This window comes from Octodon degus, unplaced genomic scaffold, assembly GCF_000260255.1.
Source record: "Octodon degus isolate 3935 unplaced genomic scaffold, OctDeg1.0 scaffold00132, whole genome shotgun sequence".
In the NCBI taxonomy this organism is placed as follows: Eukaryota; Metazoa; Chordata; class Mammalia; order Rodentia; family Octodontidae; genus Octodon; species Octodon degus.
Genome location: NW_004524708.1, coordinates 5,276,825 through 5,296,415, shown reverse-complemented (window position 1 = coordinate 5,296,415; position 19,591 = coordinate 5,276,825).

The following is a 19,591-nucleotide window of genomic DNA, read 5'->3' as shown; positions in this document are numbered from 1 at the left end:
TGGGCTATAGGAACAGTGTTTTTCTAGAACTTTTAAAATTTGAGTTTGGTTGACTCCATGGAAGAAGAACCCACAGATCCAAAGGCAAGAATATATATTATTCCAATGCTGGAAATTTCTAGGGATGACTTACTCCATTTAGGCTGCCAGGCTCAATTTTAAGCCTGAGACATTTTCCTTTTCTGCATGTCTCCTCACTAGGCAGGTTGTCCTTCTGGTCTTTTAGCCTCTGTGACTTTTCTGCTCCTGTTCATGTTCATGAGCTGGGTCCCCTTTGCTATTCCTGTTACCATACCATCCAGTCCTGCCTTTCCCAAGTACCCCTTTGTACATCTTCTGCCAACACCTTCGCATCTGCAGACCGCTTATACAGTCTCTCTATAGCTTTCCTTTCACCTCACTTCAACTGTCATGTCACCATGCCAAACTCTGCCAATCTCTTTCTGAAGCAGCTACCTGGTCACATCATGAGCTACCCAATTTTCTAGACTAACACATTCATGTACAGAGAAGTGAAGACCTGGGTCAAGGTTATTCAACTTGTACATTTCTGAGATGAACTCAAGACTTGATCTCTGGCTCCAAAGCCATATTCCTTTCACGATGTCTCATTCTGTCCTGCATGTGAAAAATATCTTTCTGCTCCTCGAAGGTGGTCACCACTTGTGACCCACCTGTTTCCACATCACTGGCAATGAAGTCCTTCACTGAATATTCTACTGTGAGCTGTCAGAAGGCAAACATCAGGTCAGGATGCCATTTACTGGACAATGGAGTCAGGGAGGGACAAGTGCCAGTGCCTATGACTTCTGTGTTTTAATATTCACTTAACTTTGTAGAGAGTAATTATATTCCACTCATTCTATACCAGCTGGTATTTACTTCATCCTCCATCAGGCATCAACAGAGCATGGGGCTGCAAGACAGAAATATTACTCTGGCAAGCATAAATATTTCATTTTTCACACCACAAATGTGTTGATGATTTATTAATTAGCCTAAAGGCTGCTGCCTCTGCAGAGCTGAAAACGAGCCTTTCTGCTGTATGGATTTGGCCTGTCTGGGGCACAGTGCCCATGGGTGATGCTCAGCCAGAAACATGGCTCATGTTTGACAAAGAACCCCCGGAACCCAATCCAAAGTTTGCAGGTCGAGCTTTGGCTTTTGGCTGCTGAAAGAAGCACAGCAGAAAACTTCCTCAGCCACAGAAACATCTTATATCTGCAATTCTAGGAAGTGTAGCTGAGACCAAAGCCAACTGGTCTACCTGCCAGCTACCCACCTGGGTGAGGCTGAAAGCTTTCCCTCGACCGGAGTATCAGTTGGGGTTTACTAGAGAAACAGATACAGAATGAGATATGTAAATATATGAGAAATTATGAGATGGGCTTACGGTGGTCAGCAACTGAGTTGGATAAGGAAGAGTGCTTAAGAGTTGGATAAGAGGGTGTCTGAACATTGGAGGCTGAAGAGGTCAGTCCAAAGCCTGGAGCTCCTGCAGTGCCCTAGTGTCCTTGTCCATGCAAGTCCATTGCAGGAAGCTGATGGATCTGAGATGAAATGTTAAATGATATACAATGAAGGCCAAAGAGTCTACATCATGAGGCTAATGAGTCCTGAGCAGAAGTCAAACAGTCTGCACCAGAAGCCAGGAGATGGCAACCAAGATGAAGACCAAGCATGAAGCTCCTCTGAAGACCCAGAAATCATGCCTTCCTCGTTTCCCTCTTATCATATGCAGACTTGCCATCCCATAGGGACCCTTTATGCCCTCGCCATCTCTGTGTCTTCCTCTTGATCAGGCTCAGTATGTTTACAAAGTAGGGCCCCTGGCCCCTGGCTGAATCGCTTAGTTAACCTTCTAAACATTGTGTCAACCATAATGCCCAACTTCTGTGGCCACAGCACTCTAAGAACTGAATATTCACAAAAGGGAATATCTCTTTGACATTCAGCCATGAGTATCAGGTTGGTAGCAGGACCTGGGACCCTGTCTTTTATAGCTGTTCAAACACCATCTTTGGGAGAAGTAATTATAAAAGCATTAAAACACTCATGTAACAGAGTTCTATTTCACCTGAAACATACACTGTGTGGAATTGAAACCCCCCTGAAAGGACCCTTCCCTAGTTTCTGAATAAGCTATAAATTGTTAAAAGAGAGAGTAAGAATGAAAGCCAAAACATCATCTTTGTTATCAATGAGATTAAATTAGAGGTCATCATTTGCTTATACATCCAAGTGACCTGCCAACTCTTCATGTCTGTCTAGAGTCATGGTTTTAAAGAGTGGGGAAATTTCACTAAGGAAACATTTGGCAACACGTGCATATATTTTTTTTGCTTATTGCAACCAACCATGATAACGATATAGGTCTTTAGTGAGTAGAAGCTGGAAATGCTGTTACACATCATACAACTCACTGTGAAGTCTGCCCTACACATCCCCAAAATTTAAAGCATCATCTGTTGCAAAATGTCAACTGTAAGCTAAGGTTAAGAAATCCTCATCTATACTTGTGGGCAGCATGTTTGAGGTGAAAGTCTGCAAATCTGGTCCTGAGGAAGAAAGGATGATGAAAAACTACATCTCATGCTCAGAACTTTGGGCACACTAACTCTGTGGGAGTAAGGAATGTGTACTGATACCTATTGCTTTTGTCCAGGTAACAAGTGACTGTAATAGGAGGAAATAGCAATGGGTAAGAAGCCAGGAGCATTGTTAGGGAATATGCTAGGAGTATGCGAAGTGTACTAGGATTCAAGAAAAGATGCTCTTTACTAACAATACTCATTTTGTCAGACTCTAGCAGTAGCAAGTGATGGATGTTCTAAGCAAACATATCCTGGCCTACTCTGGCTTCATACCCTAGTGCCTTCCTTTTGCTGATAACTTGACTTGACTTTGGTATCTTCCCTGAGACCCACTTACTTCCCAGTACTTTACTCTTGACCTCTGCTAGAGGATTCTGTCCTGTTCTCCCTCTAGAGTTTGCATTCACTTTTCTGCCTCCAGCCTGAGCCCATACTAATACCCAGCTAGAGACAGATTGATAAATGGATGGAAGATCTCTCGTAGAAGACACCAGAGCAGTATCTTTCTGTATGTCTCGGGGATGTTTTGCAAATATCTCTGAAAGGTGTGAACTACCATGTCCACTTTCTATAGAAAAAATGGTAGAGTTCAGAAAGAAGTCATAATTCCAGGATCGTACTGGAGTGCAACAAACATAGGATGAATCATTATTGAAATGAATTAGCTAATGTGTGACAGAAGCAGAGAAACAAGGCCTGTCTGATTTTAAGCACTAACTTTCCTACATCATGCTTCCTTCTGACTCTCTCACTACTTGTCTGCCTCCTGTTCCTGGTCTATGGTCCTTCTTTGGGGACTAAACAGCTGACATCATTTTAGTTATATTTTACTCAAGCCTTAGGTCTGTAGTGAAGGTTTCTATCCCAATGCAATGAATTCTAGGAATTGTAAAATATAGTCATTCTTGTAATTCCTCCTACCATATACTTCTAGATATGAGAGGCATATTAGGAAATTGTGAGCAAGACATCATATACATATCTGATATCTAAAGAGAGACTATTTACATAGTGAATTTTAAGAATTACTCATTCAACTGATACATATGAGGAAGCATCATAATATATTTTGAGAGGATTGAGAAGAGTGAAAGCTCTGAAGTAGAGAGCGCCTATCAGATTGCACTTCACCCAAAATTCATTGAATGACAGAGCACTTTTATCACTCTTGATCTCTGAGCCTCAACTTTTCATATGTAAATGGAAATAATAATAGCACTTGCCTCATAATTGTGCTTTAAAAATTAACTGGATAAATGCTTATATGCTGTACTCCACGGGGATATCAGATACTGATATCAAGCCACAAGAATAGCTGTTGGGAGCCACTGAACCTGAAATTGATCCTATGTAGGAGGGCAGGATGAGGCCTCATTGCCTAAAACAGTCAAGCTTCTTCAGTCTTCAGAAAAATATCCTGCCTAGACATCATGGGCTATTAGTCGTTAGGCAGCCTTGTGTCTTGCAGTGTTGGTGAAAGTATAAAGAAAGGCCCTTACCATTACCATTCAGGGGTTGTTTCCCCAACCAGACACACAGGCTACCACCTAACCCAGCTTTTGTCTTCTTGTCTATCGTTTCCTCCTTCTTGCCACACTTTCTCCCCAGGTACAACGGATCACACTGAGAGACCAATGGATCCTAGCAAACAACACTCTTGATTTTCACAAAAATAGCACTCATCAGGTCTTACTCCACTTCCAGAGTCATGCAGCACTTTGTCTCTCATCACCTTATCATCCCCATGGGTTATGTCTTATTAGAATCACCTTTCTGTAGACCAGAGGTGTGAGGCAGAGGCTGAATACTTGATTTCTCCATGATGACATGCTGGTGCATAGCACCTTGAAAATGTGAATTCAGTCCATCTGGTTGTGAGTCTGCCTAGTGAGGCACCACTCCACACCAGGCCAAGGGCTGGGCGCACAAAGATTAAGACACCTGCACCATGTGGGACGTGTGACTGAGAAGACTTCAAGAGAGAGAGGAGGCTTCTGCCAGGTACAACATTTACTTGAGGTCTGATCAGTGAGAAACAATGGGAAGAAATGCCTTCCCACTAAAAGGAGCCTTTCACACTAAACTACGTGAGGAGAAACAGGTAGTATGGTCTCACTGGCTAGAGTGTGGACTGTGAAGACCAGCAGGAAGATTACCTTGCACAGCCTGGTTCACAAGAGACCCTGGATGCTACATTTACTAAGGTATTTTCTGGGATTTCATGTGAGAAAGCCACAAGCTTATTAATATCTGAGAAAGGCTCATTCCAGCCCCAGTATGGCATGAGTCATGGAGTAGATTGAAAATGTACTGTCAATCTAAAAGGAAAGGAAAAACATGATAGAACCCAACAAAGCTGGAAAGGGCATGGAAATGCTCTTTACATCAGGTATACATGAATTTAATAAAAACAAGTCTCTGTAAAGGTAAAGGAAGAGTCTCTTAATAAATGTAGAGCCCCAGTTAACAAGAGGTTCATGTCACCAAGGGCAGGACAAGGAGTGCTGGTCAATAGTGGCAGTATGGGCTGCTCAGAATGCCTAGGTAAGGCTTTCTTCAGCCCCTGGCCTAGCCTCACAGTACACAGCAGTGGGCCTCCAAAGGTTTATGCTGGCCTTTATATTAGGTAAGGACGCATAGACTCAACAGAAATAGAAAAACAATTCCTAATTCTTAATAATGAAAATTACATAATAAAATTAGACATCACTCAAAATGATTTACTTTAGCAACTTGCTATGAATTCATTTAGCCCATTTATTTGGGGTTCTACAAACCTGTCCTAAAACTATAACCAGTATATGGACAGTTTTCATTACTATTAGGAATCTGTTTTTTTTTTTTTTTTTTTTTTTTTTTTTTTTTTTTTTGTGTTGGTCCAAAGTGCTTCATGTTTTAAATAGTGTAATAGATGTTTACACTCAGAGATGGATACCAGGACCTCTACTAACACAGATACGACCAGCGTTATACTCAGGACTGTAAGACCACAGTACTTCTCCAATTCGAGAGTACAAAGGCTTCTGAAGACAGGGCTTTTTGTGGAAAACCTGCTAAGATCAGACTTAGCCAAACCATTATCAACTGGCTGGAGGCTGTTTCTCCAGGCTTGGTCTCAGCCATGAATGGGCAAAGTGCAGCTCTCTTTGTGTTAAGGTCTCCCTGGTGCGAGCCCTGTGACCCTTAGGGATGGCAGGCCTCCTCACTGCCCTGCCCGCTGCTAGAAACAGCAGCTACCAGCACCACTGTGAGAACCCTCCAGCAACCAGACCTGAGGATCCCAGAAACCATCCATTGTTCTGTGCCTGGCACTGCTCCCAGTGCTATGAGCCCCTGCTGCTGGCTGTGGTCGGTGGCAGCAGCCTTTAGGATTTCAGATATTGTAACCAGCTCATTCCATCCTACTCTAAAAGAAATAAGGACTGGGCCAAAGTATATCATCTGAAAGAGTCTTTATACTGTAGCATAAGGGGAATAGTGCACAACTGACTATTCAGATGGGTATGAAAAATATTGCTTGTGTAGAAAAATAGGCACAGTGTCCAGCTACCCACCTTAGGCTTTGTATTTTGCTATGGGCTTGGAAGGGGCTCCTCACAGACCGGATCAGGCACTGGATGGCTGCAGAGAGGCTTTCTACAGAGGGCTAGCATGAAATCACCAGGGATGGACCACCAAAGCTCATCACAGACAAAGCTGTGGCCATGAGACACCTGATGCAGGCATGGCTGATTAGCATGGGGCTTGGGCCAGCCATCAAAAATGGAAGAAAGTAAAAGATGTTAAAAGTACCTCTTGAAGGGCCAGGGATATAGCTCAACTTCACAGTGCCTGCCTGGCAAGTGCAAGGTCCTGAGTTTGGTTACCAGTACCAAAAGAAAGTACCTCTTGGTGAACATCAGGCCAATTTCTCTCATTTCAAACCCATTTTCTGAGGAATGTCAAAGAATGCTTGTAGACCTTGAGAGTAGCTAAGATTTCAAGCTGCAGTGCAATTTGCCTATGTTAAGCCTACTAAAATTTAATATTTTTTGAATGAGATAGCCCTTTGAAATACCAGTGCATCAATTTATACCATTCCTTATATAATGAGTTGCTTTTAACAGCTACTAAAAATTACATTTTGCTATTCCTTTAGATGTATATTTTTGTAACTTATTTATTTGCAAGCATTTCCTACTAAAAGCAAGTTTTAGGGTAATAATGAAAATTGTAGGGAACAGTGTAGCTCTTTAGAGGAGGTGAAGTTATGTCACGGCATGTGGCACTTCCTTCATTATAGACAGCAGAGCAGCCATTGGTTCACAGCATATCTTTGTCCTGCTTTATATTGGGCCTTCAAGGAACAGCAAGCAGCAGAAGACAAAGGGAAATGGGCTGACCCTAAAGTTACTTTCTCTGGGAGGCTGTGAACCCTCATTTGCTCAGAGCTTTGTGCAACACAAAAGGATGAGTTTCTGATAATTTAAGCAGATAAGTGTTTTTTAAAGTAATGAAATATCATCTGGGGAGATAGCTCCATAACCTAATAACTTGTCTGGCAAGCTCAGAGATCCAGGTTCACTGCTAGGTACCACATACCATGCTGGACCCCAAACTGCGTATGATAGCACATGCCTGTAATCTCAGCAATGGGGAGGCTGAGACAGAAGGATCACTCTGAGTCTGGCCTGTGTAGTGAGACCTTGTATCTAATAGATAAATGAATATGCAAATAACTAGAAGCAATTTTTAAAAATAAAACAATGCAATGGATTACTAGAAAATTAGACTGCATGTTTATGCAACTTGTATAAGCAGGGCCTTTAAATTTGACATTCAGTGGAAGACATCACAAAGTGAAATGTTAAGCCAAACATCACACATGAAATAACATTTTTGTTCACATGTGTGTGATAGTGGGGAGGGGTACATACACAGATCATATCCCCTTCCCCTCCTCGCAGTGTCCTCATCCTCCATCCTTAGGCTTCCTTCCCATCTGCAAAAGTCCACCTCCTGGTTGACAATAACTTATCTTTTCCTTTACTGTTTATGTTATTTAAGCTTTGTGTTTCTCATACAAAAGAAACAATGGGATACTTAATTTCTGGGTCTGATTTATTTCATTTCATGTTATAAACTCAAAATGCAACTATTTTCCTACAACTTATTCAAAGGCATCTTTTTGATGGCTGAGTGGTATACTATTGTATATAAATACCTCATTTTCTTTACCTAGTCATCTGTTGATGGACATATAAGCTGCTTCTAAGATTTAGCTGTTACAAATTGTGCTGCCATGAACACGGGTATGCACGTAGCCCTCTACTATGATATCATTAACTCTTTTGGGGAGACACTCCAGAGAAATAGCTGGGTCTCATGGAATTTCTACTTTTAGTGTTTTGAGGAAACTCCATACTCATTTCCATAATGGTTATTCCAGTTCCCTCCCCACAACAATAATACGGAAAGGTTCCTTTTCCCCCACAGCCTTGCCAGCATTTGTTATTCGCTGATTTCTCAATGATAGTTATTCTTTCTGGAGTAAGATAAAATTATAGTGCTGATATTCTAATTCGTGTTTCCCCGATGGTCATAGTTGTTAAACATTTTGCCATGTACTTATTGGCCATTTGTACTTCTTTTTCTGAAAAATATTTCTTCATTTCAATTCCCCCTTTTTACTGGCTCTTTTATTTGGGGAGTCTAATTAGGTTATTAGCATCTTTATCATATAAAAATCTAAAATTAATATTTGCAAGATGTCTGGCATTATCAATATTAATCATAAGATATATTGAGTGAAGAGAGAGACAAACACACGCCTGTTTAGTGAGCTATAAACTATGTAATTGTGTTCTTGCCACATGAGTCATTAGGCAAATTGTTATATTAACAAACAAAACTCAGATACTTATATTCTGTGAAATATTCTGTCAAACCCAATCACTGCAAGCCATTAAAAGTTCTTCATTGAATTTGGCAAAAACATTTTTTAAAAATTAATCTATGTTGGTGATTGAAAAAACAACAGTAAAACACATACACACACACACACACACACACACACACACACACCCTGAAAACAACAATTTAAATCTTGGCAGAATAAATGGCAGTCCTCAGGGGACTGCCATTTTTCAAAAAAAAAAAAAAATGAAATTATTTTGGTTAAAGATTCAAACATAAACATAAAATGAAAGTTATTTGTAAAAGATACTTCTTGGTACACCTTGGAAGTCTGAGGCAGGAGATTCACAGGTCTATGAGTTCAAGCTCAGCATGATCAGCTTAGTGACTTAATGAGATCCTGTCTTAAGAAATAGAAGGGCCAGGATATAACTCAGTGAGAACACCCTGGGCTCAATCCCTGGGATCCAAAAACCAAAACTGCATTATGAGTGAAGAGCAGAAGGAACAACGCATTGGAACAAATCTGCAAAAATCCCAATATTGAGATTGTCGTTTAAGAACCTAGCATGCACCTTGGCATGGTGACAGGTCTTTGTAATTCCAGTATTTTGGAGGCTGAGACAGAATCATGACTGTGGCCAGTCTAGATAACATAAAGAGAATATGTCTCAAAATAAACTAATCAATCAATAAACTCACCTACCATATGTGTGATGAAAAAGATGCTAAAGGGTCAGAGAATATGAAAAATAACCATATTTTTCTAATTATTTAAATAATGAAGTTTAGAAAAAATGCAATAACTGAGTTTGACAACTAATTCAACAAAGCTGATTTATGTATTTGAAATTACAACCCAATGAAATTATAAAGAAGGAAGAAAACTAACAAAGCCACAGAAAACTAGAGAGAAGTTTTAAGGAACTCATGATAAAAAGTGATCTAACTTAAGATTCATTGAAGTTCCAGCATAAATTAGAAAAATTGGAAGACAGAGTCTATCTGAAAGGACAGTTAAAATAGGCAGAGAGTGTTCTATTGGCAGAAAGAGACCAAGTCCAGAAATAGAGCAACACAAATAGCAACAACTGATTTCTGGCAAAGATACAAAGACAGTCCAGTAGAGAAAGCATAGTCTTTTCAAAAAGTAGTGGAGAACAATTGAGTGATCATATGCAAAAACAAGGAAAACTATATTTCTAGAAATAAAATATTAAACAAATCATTGTGATCTTGGAGTAGGCAAAATGTTCTTAATTACAACACTGTTAAGGACTGAATTAGATCCTTCCAGAAAATATATGTTGAAGTCCTACTATCTTGTGTCCTGAAATGTGACCTTATTTGAAAATAAAGTATTCACATGGGTAATCAAATTAATGTCAGATCATTAAGGTGGAACCAGATACTATATGACAAGTATCTTTACAAAAATAGGATTATAGATATGCATTGTGGGAAGATTGTGAAAGAAGACACTGTACACAAATAATAGGCATGATCTATAAATTTAAAAAAAGATAAATTGTTATTAAATTTAAGATCTTTCACTCTTCAAAAGAATTTAATAAAATAGTGTGGCAGCCCTAAGCTAGGAGAAATATTTACAAATCATATCTAATCAAGTATTTATTTCAAGAGTATGTAAAGAAATGTCGGTATTCAATACCAAGAAAACATCCCAGTAAGAACATGGAAAGAAAGAGAAACAATGTGTGGGGTAACAGTAGAAGCCAGTTACCATCACTGGCCACTAGAGAATATCAACTGGCTTTCCCTGTTGCCCCACACATTGTAACTCATTGACAAAGATGTGGAGCAGCCAGAACCCCTATGCAGACAGTGAGAAGACAAAATGATGCAAACACCTCAAAAAATATCTCTTGCTGTTTTCTAAAATGTTGACATATACCAACTATTCCACCCCTTCCCTAAATATTCACCCAGAGAACTGAAAGAATATGAACATATAAGAACTTGTATCTGATTGTCATAGAGCTTTCACTGAAATGACCAAACTAGGAACAGTCTAAATGTGCCTCAGTGGGTTAATGGATAAATGTTGCATATCCATACAAAGGCAAACTTCTTTTATATAATTTATATTTCACATAATTTATATGATTATTTTACATTAATACAGTGAAAGAAGCCTAACTAAAGACTTATGTACTGTAAGTTTCCATGTATATATAGTTCTGGAAGATGCAGAGAAAATTGCCAGGGGCTGGGAATACAGGGCCAAGAAGGCATTAGGAAGACACCAGGGGCGTGAGGAGGGGTGAGCCCCTTTATTACCTGATAGTAATGATGATTTTAAAGGCTTATGCAATCTGTGACTTTATCATATTATGCACTTTATGTGCACTTTATTTGTTCATTATAAAAAGTACAGTGAATCCTAATTAAACTGGCTAAAACTCAGAAAAGTACAGTGTTGAAAACTTATGTAATAACCAGCATGCTTATGCATTTGATGAATGTTACTTGAAAAATACATCATCCTAGGAGAGTTTGAAAGGAAGTATATATTCTGACTTGTGCCTTTAGAAATAGCTACAATCTCTGATCTACTAATTTTTCTTGTAACATACATAATGTATAACTTAATGAACAATATTTATTGACAAAATCATTTTAGTGAGAAATAATATAAATTGATAGTAAAATGTGTAGCCATATTCCAGAATATTTATAAAATGTAATATTGTTTGGCAACAAATATGAAAGAACAACAGTATTTAATAAACCTCAGGGTAAAATTGTATGTACATATGTATACCTCTATGAATGGATAATGTACATGTATTAAACATGTATGTATATAATATTGCAGACAGTTTGTGTTTGTTTCTATGAAAACACTGTTAAATAAAAGATACATAAGTTCAAATAATGTAATATTACTAACTAAAATATTAAATAAAAATTACCAAAAATAATCGTAGGCTAGAAGGTCTTAGTATTATGGATTTTAAAATAATAAAATTTAGTTTTTCTCTCTCATGTTTTGCAAACTTCAACAGTAGCTTAATTTTTTGATACTGAAAGCAACAATTTACAAATTTTAAAATACTAGGCTAAACGATTGTGATGTGTGACTATGTTTTTTTAGATCACACATTACTTTGTGACGTAGAGTGTCAATTAAAGCAGGCAACTGGGACTAAATGTGTTTCATTCTTTGAATGTTAAAGAAAAATTCTCCTCTGAAATGACAAATTGCATATAAGGATATTTGTTTCGAGAGTTTATGCTTTGTACAAAAATCTCTTAAAATAGCTCCTAAACAGCAAAGTGTAGATCAGGGACACCAAAAGGAATACATTTCAGGAATTGCATGTGACATCATGCAAAGTTCATAAGTGGAAGGTTTCTGAACCTAAACATGCTTGAAATACTCAATCAAAAGTAGACACAACAGATCAGAATATTCCTAAAAGGGTGTGAGCACTCAGCCTGAGCCCAGTAGCACTGGATATACCATAAAACTGCTAGCACTGTATGCAGGTGAACTTTAGGCGTCGTTAAGAAAGTTTCTGTTAATCAAACTGGTTTTATTCAAACAGGCCGCAGGCAACTTTCCCTGCTCCCGGATGCACATCCATCACGGTGACAATGCCGAAGAGATGAAAGGACCCACTGCCTGCCCACACACACTCAGCAAAAACAAAGACATGTAGAAAAAGAAAGAGGCTCTAGATTTGGCTGCCCCAGCAGTGATATGGAAAAGAGAAAGAGAGATTCTCAGGGAAATACGATCGATAGATTTGCACTTGGCATTCATATGTGCCAGGAACAGTGTCCGATACATGGGATACATGATCAGTAAAAATGTACAGCAAAGAGAGAGATAGAAATAAATATCATTTCTGCCGTGTTGAGTTCAGGAAGCAGGTCTGTGCAAAGCAGACAGAGCTCCAAAGTAGGTGGAACGTTGCCCTGGGCAAGGGTGTGTGACACCCCAGGGGACCCACTGTTTGTTCCAGACCTTAAACCTGAGCAGTTTTTGTCACAAGAAAAAGGTAAAAATAATGGCAAACAGATGTAAAAGGGTGCAACTTGTTTGTAAATACACAAATCTTTTTTAGAACGATAGAAATTTAGAAACTTGGGATAAAAGTGATAAATGTGAATTCCAAGTTGTCAGGGACTTGGCTCTTGGACGATAGCTGCAGATTCTTCCTTAGCTGCATGAGACTTATTGAAGGTAATGTTCTCTTATTTGTTTGTTTAGATTTTTTTGAAAAACAATAATAAAACATAATCATTGCTAAAGCATATATATTTGGAGAAAGGAGTAAAACAAGAAGAATTAAACTATTGGTTAATCTATTGTGAAATGATAAGGGGTTGAAGTTTTAATAATAAGAGGTTGATGATAAAACACTTAAATTTTGAAACATAATCATGGTGAGAAAGACAGAGAGAGTGAGAACTCTAGAATTCTAATTCTGACAGCCTGTGGGATGGCAGTATCATAAATGTAGAAGTAGAATGGAGGAAAAGAAACTGTTCATAAGAAGTAAACAATAAGGTTAGTCTTAGACATGCTGATTTGCATGTTCCCCTGGTACATTCAGAAATACAGAAAATGGAAATACAGAATGTAACCATAACTTCAATCTTGAGTTACTGAAGTATATTTGACTCAGTAATATAAGCTGGGAGATAAAGCTCTTGGCGAGAATGAGAAACCAATAAAACAAAATATGCCACTTAGTTACAGGGATACCTCCTGAGACATGTGTCATTAGGTGCATTTGTCAATGTACAAACAGGATGTACTTACACAAGCCTCTAAGACAGAGGTCAGTAATTCAATGTGGCCCCTACATGAAAGTAGGGGTGGGACTCAGAGGTGGAGTGCTTTGCTAGCATGGGTGAGGCCCTGGGGTTGACCCCAGCATTGCAACAGAGCTATGGTAAGCACAAGGCATGTATCAGTCTTTTGTAGATGGAATATTAACTTATAGCAAATTTGTTTTTATAAGTAAAAGGATTAAACTCTGAAATAGCAATAAAATATAGCATAACAAATACATACACAGTAGCATAGTTTTTCATTGCTAATACTATCAAGTATTATGCTAAAGTGTATGTACTATACTTTTACACAATTGGCAAAAAGTATATTTTATACCAGCATCACCACAAACACATAAGTAATGTGCTGCCCTGTAATGAACGATAGGGGAGATGATACCCCAAAGGGTGTGTATCCCAATATTTTGAATTTAGGCGTGTACTTAGGGTTGAGTTTATGGTTCAGATTAGGGTTAGGGTTGAGAAGCAATAGGATTAGGATATTATGTAACTAGGTGATACAAAGTTTTTAGCAGCATTTTATTCTTATGGCACCACTGTTACAGTGTATCATTGACTGCCTTGATTCGCTTGTCTTTGTGGGGCACAATACCTCAGGTCACACTTAAACCTTAAAGGAGGAAAGGTTTTGTTTTTCTTTTAGTTAATGCTTTAGGGATCTTCAGTCCATAGTTAATTGATTTCATAGCAGGTACATCATGGTAGAAGGAGGTAGCAGAAAAAAAAAAAGCTGCTTAATTCATATGGTCAGGGAGCAGCACGGGAACAGTACCTGAGAGGAACTGGCAAATACTCAAAGCCATGCCTCTCTGACCCACCCAGACACACTGGAGAGTGTAATCTGCTAATCTGCCTTGTGTTTCTTAATCCAATGAAGTTAACATATCAGGTTTAATGATCATAATTCTCTCCTCATCAACTTCAAACCAGACACATTTTTTAACCCATACTTAATCTTAAAAACTAGCAATTATTATTATTCACATAATTATTATTGGATTCTTCTTATTCTGCTTATTTCTTTTACTCCTTTCTTTCAGCACTTGCCCTTGGTCTATTGGACCAAAGTCAAATTTAAAACAACTATCTCACGTACCATTGGATATGCAACAGTACTTTCTATAAATCTCTACTATTCTAGCATTTTTCAAAAGTCCTGGTCTCTTATGAGACACAGGAAAAATTCTTAGCTATAAATGTCTGCAAAAATATGATAAGCTACATAATCCTAAGGAACTATAGCATAGGGCAAACATATCCATCCTGCAAAGGTGGAATATGGAGATAAAATGGAAGTGGACCAAAGCAATACTGAATTCCAGCAGGGCAAACATTAAGTCTTGTAGCTCCATATCTGGCAGCAAGGACACAAGGTAAGATATGAGTTCTAGTGAGTTGAAGTGGCCCCAATCCTATTGTGCTTCTGATTACAGCCTGTATAGCTTCTTTCTTGCACTGATGTACTCTCAAGCTGTATCTTTCCTTGGCATATGTTCCATACTGCTGGAATTTCTGACTTCCTGGAGTCTCCACTACACCTTTGACTTCATACAAACAGTTTCCAACACTGGCTCTCGTCAAAGGATTCTTTCTCAGCCTCTCAGGCTTTCCTGTGAAATTTGGATGGAAGCCATTCTGCTCCACCAACTATTCATTCTGCTCCACCAACTATTCATTCTGCAAACTAGAAAAACCAACATCACAAGGGTGATGCCCAGATGATGTGGCCAGCTCAAGGTTAGTTGCCAGCTAAAGTAGGAACTTTGGACCCTTGAGCTATGGCTACAGCAGGTTCTGAGTGCCTGGATAGTTGAACTCAGTAAAATTAATTTTGGGAAATCAGTTCCTGAGGAGACTCTTCTCTTGTCTCAGGGACTGTCTTGTCAAGTGTAAGTTTGACACATGCACTCTTGAGCCTGCCACTTGAGTCTTATAGATTCATGAGATGTCCTCCTACTTGCCCCTGTACAAAGTATATTTATATTATTATTTAAAAAACTTATTAGTACATGTTAGCAAGGCAGAGAGCAACCAAAAAGAATAATAAAGGATAAATAGAGGACACGGGGCTGGGTGGATTTCCTGCAAATGTGAAGGAGTTCAATAGACCAAGGGCAAGGGCTAAAAGGAAGGAGAAGAGGAAATAGGTAGAGTAAGAATAATCCATGTACAAGAACTTAATAATTTCAATGAATGTAAATATTATATGTCATAAACATGTACTAAGATTAGTAATACTAATTTTTGTAATCATTTTTATCTTTTTTGTTAATCTCTTTAGCAGCCACATCTCGTGGCTCCAAGTTTACACCTTTCTGAAAAAAAAATTTAAGTTTTCCAAATTTTTCTGCTCTGCCTTTCTTCCCAGTTCTCACTATAATTCTAGCTAAAAGCAGCCAGTACTACCCATGCCACAGACTGGCTATTAGGCTATCTCCATTTTTTCTCTTCCATATTAATTAGGCTTCCATCCTTAATCTCCATCTTCAGAACACTTTCAAGACAAGGGCAAAACACAGACAAATTTACTGGCAGAGTATAACATACATGGAGTCTCCTACAATTTCCAGTGGAGTCCAACTGAAACCTTCTTACTCTTGGGTTTAATCCCTGGGCTTGCCATACCAGATCTGCCCCCAGGACGTGCTAAAATGGCAATTGAGACTGGGCATGGTGGTGCACATCTGTAATCCCACCTCTTGGGAGGTTGTAAATAGAATTACTATGAGTCTAGTCTAGTAGTGAGATCCTAAACACCCTATAAACCCTTCCCTAAATAATACAGAAAAAAAATTAAAAAGATCAAAGGATTCATGGTGTTCCTGCCACCACCAGAATGAATTAACAAATTAGCAAACAGAATTAAGGTTGAACATAGGTGTCTAGAATGAAGAGAGACCCCAGATGTCTTGAAGAAGTATTCATCTCGAATGGGACAAATGACAGAGTATGATTCCGGTGTCAGAGGTAGAAAAGTGGACTACAGACTGGGAGATGTACAGATCTTTTTTTTTTTTTTTTAAACAAAGTCCTTAGGTGTAATTAATCTTTCTTTCTTTCTTTCTTTCTTTCTTTCTTTCTTTCTTTCTTTCTTGGGGTGGGGCTGGCTGACATGTGGTGCTGGGGGATTGAACCGCGGTCCCTGTGCTTTGCTAAGCTTGTTCTAAGTAGGTGCTTTAGACCACTGAGCCATCTCTCCAGCCCCAGATGTACTGATCTTGCAAGGTAAAATATTGCTCTTAAGCTGAATAACATCCCTCTTTAAGCCTCACATTCTTCTGGGCTCTGGACTTTCTGTGCTTCTTTCGTCCTCTTCAGGTAACATTCAAGGAATCTGTCTATACCTAGCACGGAGACTAGAGGTTATAGGGTCTCTGTGCAAGACAAAAAGAGCAGCAACAGAGCTTGATGGACATTCAGGGATGATTACACAACTCATATTTCTAAATATAAGTGATTGGAAGCTCTGAGGTGGTCAGAATCTGTCAGAGCCTTTCTTTTCTCTTTCAGTGGACTTTTGTCTCAAATGCAACTGATGAAGGTTTTTCTCCTTCTCCCTGGATTTCCTCCTAGAAAGTGACAGCCAAAACCTCCACTTGGTACGGTAAGACAAGAAAGATATGTGCCTTTAGTATGGGAAGGAAAGGAGCTCTCTAATACTGTTTTCACTGAATACTCACAGCTTTTACAAACTTATGAAATCACAAATCAACCAGCTATATGCTCACTCCTGCCTTGCTTCCCTCAGAGGAGAGGGTGGACAGACTGGAATACGAGTGGTAAAAGCTAGAGAACAGAGTCTATGTCCATCTCTGTCAGCTGTCCTAAGTGATTCTCTTTTCTGGTCCTCATACGAACCACAGAGAATCTTTCTCTTGTCACTCACTATATTTGGTTCGAAAATAACAGAACCATTTTGCATAATTCATGGATCCTTCCTAAATTATAAATTCATGGTTACTGCAGATTTTCCCACTGCCTCCTTTCATACCTTAATACTAGCTTAAAAGTTGTTTTCTCAAAGACAGGAAGACAAAAGGCAAAGTAGACGTGGCGAGTTCAGAAGTCAGTGCCAGGAACCTACCAAGTGTTTTGGTAAGCTTCCAAAGTGCATGGCAGTATTCTACTCAATTACATTTTTCTATAGATCTTCAAAAACCTATTCTTCAATTTCATTTCCTTCCTCAGTAGCTTCTGATGGTTTCCATCCTTAAGAGATGACATCATCTCAGGACTATTGAATTTGCATCTTGGTGCTTCAGTCCCCCTCCATCTTGAGCCCTGATTCATTCTCATTCTTAGGTGAGGTATTCAGGAAAGGTAGTTACCTCAGTCCAATGGCTTGCTCTCTGGAGATTCAACTTTTTAACATGTCCCTTCTATTGGTCTGATTGCTCAAAGTAAAATATTTCATAATTTCAGATTATTCCTGGGCTCAAATGAAAAGTGAGAACACATGTTTAATATTCTTTGCCTTCAGTCATTCTGAAGATGTTTAGGTCAAGATGAAACAAAGCAGAGTTGGACTTAGAAAAAATATAGAGTTCAGGAAAATTTATATTTATTAGATTCAAAACATAAATTTGGTTTTCACATTTATCAGCCTGGCAGTTTTGCCAAAGTCTGATGTCTGTTTCTGTAAAGAATGTCCACAGTACCCCAAGCTCCAAAAGCAGATTTTTCATGATCCACATTGCACATGTTCTTCTCTTGTTTAGATGTCAGACTGTAATTCTGAGGCCTTTGGTTTTTGTCTGCTTTCTCATGCAGTCATAAAGATATCTAGTTCCAAACCATTGGCAAGAATTTCAGAAAGATACACAATTAATTTAAGACTGATTCTAGAACATATCATTTAATATTTGTTTGTGTTATGATTTTCCTTAATTGTCTGGATAGTTAGCAACAATAGAATTATTATACACAGCTTGAGATTGTTAAATTCAATTTAAGTTTCATCAAATTTTGAAACAGTAAACATTACTCCTCACTAGAAGGAAGAGGGCTTATCTGAATGAACCATCACGCATATAACTGGAGGAAACCACAGATGATGAGCTAAAAAGTGCAAGAAATAACAAATATCATACTACAAAGCATCAATGTACAAATAAGGCTTGCTCCTGCTCACTGTGCCCAAGATCCCTCTCCAGCCAGACTCTAGGCCCAGCATGTGTGAGTGTGGGAACCTCTGCCTACTCCTTGAGCTTAACATCCATCCCAGTCAAACCCCAGGTCCAGCATATGTGAGGGTCCACATGCCTGCTCCTGCTTGCTGTGCCGAAGACTCCTCCCCAGCCAGACCCCAGGTCCTGTACCCAGCCTCCTGTGGAATGTTGCAGCAGAACTCCCTGTAGAAAGGCTAGGAACCATACCCACCCAGCTAATCCAGGAGCTGAACATCTTGCCAGAGTGGCACAGTGAGTTCACTTCTACAAACTGCAGAAGGAAGAAACTGAGTGCCGCAGGCAAATCAAAGCCAGGCACATCTGGACAAGTTCAAAGTTGGGAGATCCAGACCTGGTAAGCTGAGATACTTTGCTGGACCCAGATCTATGAAAATGTCCTCTCTTTTTCACTTGTGATCTACAAAGAGGTCAATAGGAATCATGGTGAAAGAGCCTGCCTGGAAGAACCCAGGTACATAAGAGGAGGGGATTAGACAGAATTTAGGTGAGCTAACTTAAACACAAATTCCCAATTTAATATCTGCTTAGTGGCACAGACACAATGTTTGTTCTTATTGTCTAAAGTACAAACCCATTAGTTACTAAAGTTTGTCAACCGCTAAATATCACTACCCATTATTAGTGTCCCTAATTGTAGTTTTACAAATACAAAACTAAAACTGGCTTAACCATATAATCTCTTGGGTAAGAATTTCAGTAGGTGTTAAAGTTATAACTGCACCAAAGCTCTACACAAAAGGTCAGAAGACAGTGCTATACAAAACTAACAAAGAGAAGGTAGCAAAATGCAAGCTCAAGCCTTGAACCCACACAGAACAAAAGTAGAAGACAATACCACAGAGATCCAGTCCTAGCCCAGGTCTGGTGAGTGTGTGGAGAGCTTCCTGCCACCCTGTGCCAGCGGGACCAGTCCCAGCCCAGGCGCAGCGTGGGCTGGACCCTCTCCAACCCCCTTGGGCCGCCCCCCACCACTCCGCCATACCTCCCCACCCCTCCCGCCGAGTAGGAATTTCAGCCGACTTCCGGGAACCCCCAGACCCAGTCCTGGTCCAGGTCCGGTGAGTGTGTGGAGAGCTTCCTGCT